The sequence below is a fragment of the Canis lupus genome, chromosome 22 (assembly GCF_003254725.2).
Source record: "Canis lupus dingo isolate Sandy chromosome 22, ASM325472v2, whole genome shotgun sequence".
Lineage (NCBI taxonomy): Eukaryota > Metazoa > Chordata > Mammalia > Carnivora > Canidae > Canis > Canis lupus.
In genome coordinates, this window is record NC_064264.1 from 4,483,210 (window position 1) to 4,491,382 (window position 8,173).

Consider the following 8,173-nt stretch of genomic DNA (forward strand, 5'->3'; position numbering starts at 1 on the left):
CCATTTTTCTAATTCCAGTACCTAAAAAGGTACCTGGCATATGGTAGGCAAACAATAATTATTGGTGGGTAAAAGAATGGATGAATGGATGACGGTATGAGTAGAGATCCAGAAGATATGGCAAATGAGCTTCCCCTGCCCAGTGTTGCAAAATAAACCCAAGTTCTTGTACCTACTATCTTATATTTTAAAAGTCAATCCCTTATTGCTTTCATAAGATGTAACTTGAGGATGACATTGATTTGTTCGATCTACAGTGCTTTGATAGCAAAAATAAAGGTGCATACCACTATCTTCCTCACTAGGATCACCAAGAAGCAGAAGGGGAAAACGGTTAAACACACAAACTCTGGATTCTGATTAATGGAAACAAATCTCAGCTCAGCCACTTACTAGCTCTTTGTACCATATTAAATAATTTACCTATGTTTCAGTTTCCTCATCTACAAAAACATAAACATGAAAATACTTCTCTCATAACCTCATAGGACAATGTACGTAAAAGAACCTTGGAACAGGACCCACTCATAAGGAACACTATATAACTGTCTACTTTTATAAATAATAGTACTGTGCACTCTTGTCTTAGAAAAATGCAGAAGATGTGGTTTATGTATACAATGGAATATTCCTCAGCCATTAGAAACGACAAATACCCACCATTTGCTTCGACGTGGATGGAACTGGAGGGTATTATGCTGAGTGAAGTAGGTCAATCGGAGAAGGACAAACATTATATGGTCTCATTCATTTGGGGAATATAAAAAATAGTGAAAGGGAATAAAGGGGAAAGGAGAAAAAAATGTGTGGGAAATATCAGAAAGGGAGACAGAACATGAAAGACTCCTAACTCTGGGAAACGAACTAGGGGTGGTGGAAGGGGAGGTGGGCAGGGGGTGGGGGTGACTTGGTGACGGGCACTGAGGGGGGCACTTGACGGGATGAGCACTGGGTGTTACTCTATATGTTGGCAAATTGAACACCAATAAAAAATAAATTGATAAAAATTAAAAAAATTTTAATTAAAAAAAAGAAGTACAAATAAAAAAAAATGCAGAAGGATTGTTAGAAATGGCAAAGGCTGTAGTTCATTTTGATCTTCAGGTACCAAAACACAGAGAGTCTCTGTTAGAGTAAAAATAGTAGAGCATCTTTAGTATCTGACCTATTGGCCTTCTTTCTTTTATGGAAGCATACCAACTCCCACAGCAGGGCCTCTGCACTAGCTACCCCTTCTACTTAGAATGGTCCTCCACTGGTCTCAGCTAAAATTTAGTCTCCTCAGAAGTCCTTCTCTGACCAATGTTTCTGAAGTAGAGGCTTACTACTATACCCTACTTAATTCTCTGAATAGTACTTAAAACTGAAATTTTCTCATTTATTTATTTTTATTTTACAAGTCATCCCCACTGGACTCCATCTCAATACCTAATCCAATGAGCACAACAAAGTGGTATTCCACATGACTAAGCTTTAGAGTAGTTTGTTTTGTTTTGTTTTTATGATAGTCACACAGAGAGAGAGAGAGGCAGAGACACAGGCAGAGGGAGAAGCAGGCTCCATGCACCGGGAGCCCGATGTGGGATTCGATCCGGGTCTCCAGGATCGCGCCCTGGGCCAAAGGCAGGCGCCAAACTGCTGCGCCACCCAGGGATCCCTAGAGTAGTTTTTAATGCTGCATTGCTAACCAGAACGGTAAGGCATTGGTTAAGTAAAATACTACATCCATTGAATGAAACTCTATACAGCTGTTAAAAAGTGAAAGATGGTGTAGTTTTAGAAACAATACATAATACGGCCCTAGTTTGTTTTGTATTTTTTAAATTTAGTTTCAACCTTATTGAGGTATAACTGAAAATTATGATCCAGTTCATGAAATAGAGAAATAAACATTGCATATGAGACGTATAAACTTCTTAGAAAACAATTTAGCCATCTATTCATTTCAAGAGCTGTAAAATCCAAAATAGTTGACCCAATAATGCCTTTTGTAAGGACGTATCTTTATTTTGTATTTTAAAACTTCATATATAAGTCTAAGAATTATTCTTTAAAAAGGTCAACTAAAAAATACCCTTTGAATAAAAGAATAAAGCAAAAAAAGAGAAGGAACACAAGCATTCAACACTAAAAAGGGGGGAAAATATGATAACCAGAGGAGTGGAGATTTTCATTTTTTTTAATGATACAAAAATATAAAATCTAGATAAAGCACATTGTCCTTTTTGAAAACATAAATTACCAAATTTTAAAATATAAAATCTAGATAAAACACGTTGTCCTTTCTGAAAACATAAATTACCAAATTTTAAAAAAGAATTATAAAGATTAATAAATAATTGTGCTAGAAGGTGAAAAAGACCTCACTTCTGCTTCCAAAAAATTGTCAGGCACAAAAAGTTTTGCATTCAATTGTTTTCAAATAATCAATGAACAAAAACCCCTATCAGAGTAATTAAATTTTTCTTAGCCCATGGGATTACTGGTGATTTAATTTTCCATTTCCCCTATTCTATATTCTCTAAGAGTCCTACTTTTCAAACATATTCTTCTACTATTAAAATAATTAATGTTACATATAACAATATAGCTAAAATGTACTAAAAATTTAGATGGCTCTAACTGAAATTATGAAAATGGGAATATATAATTTTTTTATCAAGCTTTGAAATCAGTGAAAGGCAGGGTGAAGGTGGAACTAATTTAGTTAGGGACGTTGAGGTCTTTAGAAAGAGATAAGAACAGAAATGTAGCCTGCTTCTCAGGCCGAAGCTCCTGGACCCGCAAACAGGCCTCCTTCCCAGAAAGACAGGGGGTGCTCCAGCCTCCTCCCCACAGTGCACGGTCCCCGGGGTGCACGTCTGGTGCTCCCACCTCCAGAGCCACACAATTAAGGGGCCTCCCTTGGGCTGTCGTTGCAAAACCTGGGACACTGGACTGTGTAAAAGCTCCCCTCTCAAAAATACTGAGACTGTGGAGTGTGGCAGAAGGAGAGCCCAAAGATGGCACCCACCAAGGAAGAAAGAAAGGTCTAGAAAAAAAAAATCTTGGAAAATGGTGCCCGCCAGCAACTCTATCTCTGAGAATCCCAACAGGCCCTTGCCCCACCAGGGATGCTTCCAAATTAGCAGATGAGGGGGGCCTGGGTGGCTGGGTGGTGGGATCAAGCCCCAGGATGGGCTCTGTGCTCAGCATGGAGTCTGCTTGACATTCTCTCTCAGCTTCCCCTCTGCTGCCCACCACCCTGCTCAGGCATGCTCGTGCCTTCTCTCTCTCTCTCTTTTTTAATTTTTATTTATTTATTTATGATAGTCACAGAGAGAGAGAGAGAGAGAGAGAGAGAGAGGCAGAGACACAGGCAGAGGGAGAAGCAGGCTCCATGCACTGGGAGCCCGACGTGGGATTCGATCCCGGGTCTCCAGGATCGTGCCCCGGGCCAAAGGCAGGCGCCAAACCGCTGCGCCACCCAGGGATCCCTCTCTCTCTCTCTCAAATAAATAAATAAATAAAAGCTTTAAAAAATAAAATAAATAAAATTAGCAGATGGATCTCTTTCACCTAAATTCTGGGTACTTTGCAAAGAGCTGCTTCTGCTCTGGGCCCTGGGGCCTGGGGCCTGAGTCTGCGGGAGCCCATCCAAAGACCTTCCTCAGTTCCTTTCTGGTCTCAGGGACTTGAGCCCTGTTCATTTGCGAAGCCAGATGCAGGTGTTAAAAGTTGAGGGTGCCTGATGTGGGCCACAAACTCTACACTCCTTGGGGAGAAACTACGAGTTTGTGGGATCCCTCGTGATTGTTGGGTCACTGTGGGAGAGAGGGAGGTGCAAGGTGAGACTGTGGCTCAGCCTCTGCTACCTGCTTCGTTGTCTTTTTTTTTTATTTTTTTATTTTTTTTATTGGTGTTCAATTTACTAACATACAGAATAACCCCCAGTGCCCGTCACCCATTCACTCCCACCCCCCGCCCTCCTCCCCTTCTACCACCCCTAGTTCGTTTCCCAGAGTTAGCAGTCTTTACGTTCTGTCTCCCTTTCTGATATTTCCCACACATTTCTTCTCCCTTCCCTTATTTTCCCTTTCACTATTATTTATATTCCCCAAATGAATGAGAACATATAATGTTTGTCCTTCTCCGACTGAATTACTTCACTCAGCATAATACCCTCCAGTTCCATCCACGTTGAAGCAAATGGTGGGTATTTGTCATTTCTAATAGCTGAGTAATATTCCATTGTATACATAAACCACATCTTCTTTATCCATTCATCTTTCGTTGGACACCGAGGCTCCTTCCACAGTTTGGCTGTAGTGGCCATTGCTGCTAGAAACATCAGGGTGCAGGTGTCCCGGCGTTTCATTGCATTTGTGCTTCGTTGTCTTCATGCGCCCAGGGGAAGGAGTCGCTCGGCTTGTTTTCAGGTCTCTTCCAGAGGAAATTGCTCCTTTGTAATTGGAGCCTCCCTGCGTCTACACAGCGGAAAGGAGTTGAGGATCTTCCTGCATGGCCCCCTTGAATTGCCTCCCAGGACTTATTATACCTCTGGAAGTTTGTCCATTTTGATCCGCTTCACTTTGTGCCCAGTGGCTTGTCCTCTGCATGACTGCTCGACTCTGGCAACTACCAGTCTGTTCTGAACACCTGTGAGCTTGGGATTAGCATTCATTTTTAAGATTCTACATATAAGCGAGGTCATACGTGTATGAGATAGTTTTGACCTTTCTCTGACTTATTTCACTTAGCAGAATACCCTCAAGATCCATCTATTTTCTCACAAATAGCAAAATTTCCTTCTTTTTATGGCCGATTAATATTCCTATATATACATATACACACATATATGTACATAAACATATATATGTATATGCATCACATTTCTTTGTCCACTCATGCATCAGTGGACACTTGGGTTGTCTCCATGCCTCAGCTATTATAATACTGTAATGAACATGGGAGCGGGGTGAGGGGGGGGCAGTTCAGATATCTTTCCAAGTTCATGTGTTTCCTTTGGGTAAACACCCAGAAGTGGAACTGCTGTATCATAGGGTAGCTCTATTTTTAATATTTTGAAGAACCTCCACACTGGTTTCCATGGTGGCTGCACCAGTCTGCATTCCCACCAACAGTGCACAAGGGTTCTCTTTTCTCCACCTCCTCACTCACACTTGTTATCGTATTTTTTATTCTAGCCCCTCTAACAGCTGTAAGGTGGCATCTCATAGTTTTGATTTGCATTTATCTGATACTTAGTGATGTTGAGCTCCTTTTTATGTACCTATTGACCATCTGTATGTCACTTTGATCTTTCTGAGACAAGGAGTAACAGATACTATGAATGTGTGGTGGAAAAGAAATACAGGCTTCAGGATGTAAGGAGGGTAAAATAAATGTCATTGGTAAAGAAAATGGAAAACAGTCTGCGAGATTTGGACGTTTGTAAGTATTAGTGCAGGAATTAGATAATCTTCACTACGGTTCATATGTACTCACTCTGTGGTTAGAATTTAAAATAACAAACTTGAGCTGCAATACTGGCAAAGGATCAGAATCTGATCCTCAGTGATACACATTTAAAAGTGCAATTTTACAAGGTGGGTATCACATTCAGAGGTGACCAGTCTCTTAAAGAATGAATCACCCCAATTAGATTCTGCAGAGACTGATGCTTTATTAACCTATATTCTGATTTATTAAATAATAGTGAAGGCTATTCTTCTCTAAAATGTCATCAGTTGAGAACAGAATCAGAATAAAAGGAGTTTTGAAAAATGTTTACCTAGGCCAGGGTTTCTCAAAAGGAGCAATTTTTTTGGCAGTATCTAGAGATATTGTGGGCATCAGAGCTTTGGTGGCAAGGGGGTTCTGTGGTCATTTAGTGGGCAGAGGCAGAGATGCTGTTAAGCATCCTACAGTGCATGGGGTAGCTCCCCACAGCAAAGAATTATTTGACTCTAAATGTCAATGGTGCCAAGGTTGAGGAATGCTAATCAGGTCTGTGGGAAAGCCATATGAACACTTCTCATCTTCACGTATGGTGTCTTTTCCAGGTTCTCTCAAAAATCGTCTCCTTTCCCCAAGATCTTAAGCAGAGTTGAGTTTTTTTCACTCGTTACATCTCTTTATTGCCTCCCTAAGATTATATCCTATTTATTTTACTTCAAACAGTCTTTAAATCTTCTCAGCCACATATTTACAGGTAATTTTTGGTCTATTTCTTCAAGTGGTTAATATTCATCCATTTTTTATTACTAGTTTCATTATTAGAAATGTCAACCTTATGACTTCAGCTTACTTTGCTTCCATATATAGGTAGGTATGAATGTACATAAACTATTTCAAAGAAGAAACAGAAATTTACTGGATCTATTGTAATATTACTTATGCTGAGTAAAAGAAATTATAGTTCTGGTTATCATACTGCATTAACACAAGAACCCTTTCATAAAAGACTTCATGCACACAGTTGGTAGGCTGGTTTGCACCCCACAACAATCATTTTATTAAATAAACACCTTCTAACCTTCTTCAAATATTTTCCATCAAATAACTTGCAAACCTGGGTATGCTATCTTAGTTGTGAAACTCAGCTTGAAGAAAATTCCCTTTTCAGTGATTTATATTTAAAATAGAAAGTGGAAAGAAATTTTCAATTCAATAGTTTCTCAGAATACAATCTTTATTTTGATTAGATAAACATTATTTTTGGACTGAGTCTCAATCGATCTGCAGGTCCACAGGTTCGGCCCACAGGGTAGGTCAGTCCACAGGTCAATGGGCCACGGGACAGATTCTTGCATCCATGTTTATAATGTCACCTCTCACAGAGGTCATTTCAACAGCATCAGCCACATGATTTGCAGGGCTCAGTGCAATAGGAAAATATGGGAAATCCGTGTTAAAAAAAAAAAGTATTAACAATGTGGAATAGGAAATAATTTCACCAAGCAGAGAGTTAAACCAAGTGCAGGGTCCTTCTGAGATATGAACCCTGTTTTTGGGCTTATACCCCCATGAAACTAGTCCTGTCTTTCATATTGTATCATTTACACTCAGTCTAGCTGTTGGTTTTAAAAAAAAAAAAGTTTTTTTTTGTGATCAGATTTAATTTTCTCAAAAGCCAAAGTACATGCACAATCAGTTCAATTATATCAAGTGAAAAACAAAAAAATCAAGATTTGCTGTAAGTTATCAACCAGCAACTATTAATTCAACTAAGTTATATTCAGAATAGGGAACACGGGTGCAGTGTGTCTGCTATGTGTCCGGCGCTGGAGATTTGAAATGACTCTTCCTGCGGATGGGCGGTGGGTCCATGAGCCGTTGCATCACACTGCCCATCTGAAAGGAACGTGACCCTAGGTTAGTAACTACACCGGAATTAAAATAAAAGATAAAAATGATGCCTGTTCAACTCCAGCTACTAAGCAGGTGACCTGCAAAGATTTGGGGGATGGAGGCTCCCAGACGCGGTATTATAATCTTGTTTTAAAATACTTTCAAAACCTGCTTGGAAATGTTTTCCACCAGTTAAGTGGGGCCAGACCTTGACCCCTGGGGAGAGGGTGGGCGGCGCTGGCTGGTCCCGGGCCAGGAATCCCTCACCAGCCACCGAGGGAGGAGAGGCCCGTGACCCTAGGGCGGAGGAGCAGGTGCAGAGGGAGGGTGGGGACCGTGGGGGCGGGGCCGCGGCTGGGCGGGGCCAAGAGGCAGAAAGGGCGGGCCCTGATTGGGCGGGGCCAAGGAGAAGACGGAGCGAGGCCGAGGAGCAGAAGGGGCGGGGCAGTGACCGGGCGGGGCCATTGAGAAGGGGCGGGGCCGCGGAGCAGAGGGGCGGGGCCGCGGCTGGGCGGGGCCAAAGGAGCAGAAGGGGCGGGGTCGCGGCTGGGGGTGGCAAGGAGCCTAGGGGACCCACGAAGTACGACCCGGAAGTGGGCGTGCTCTGAAGTGGGCGAGTTCTATCGGCGCGGAGTCGAGGCTGGGCGGTGCCAAGGAGCCGAAGGGACCCACGAACCACGACCCGGAAGTGGGCGTGCTCTGAAGTGGGCGGGGTCTGTCTGCCCTGAAGTGGGCGGGGGCGAGGGTCGAGGCTGGACCCCTGCTGCCAAGGAGCCAAAGGGACCCAAGTATGATCCGGAAGTGGGCGTGCCCCGAAGTGGGCGGGCTCCGCGGGGGCGGG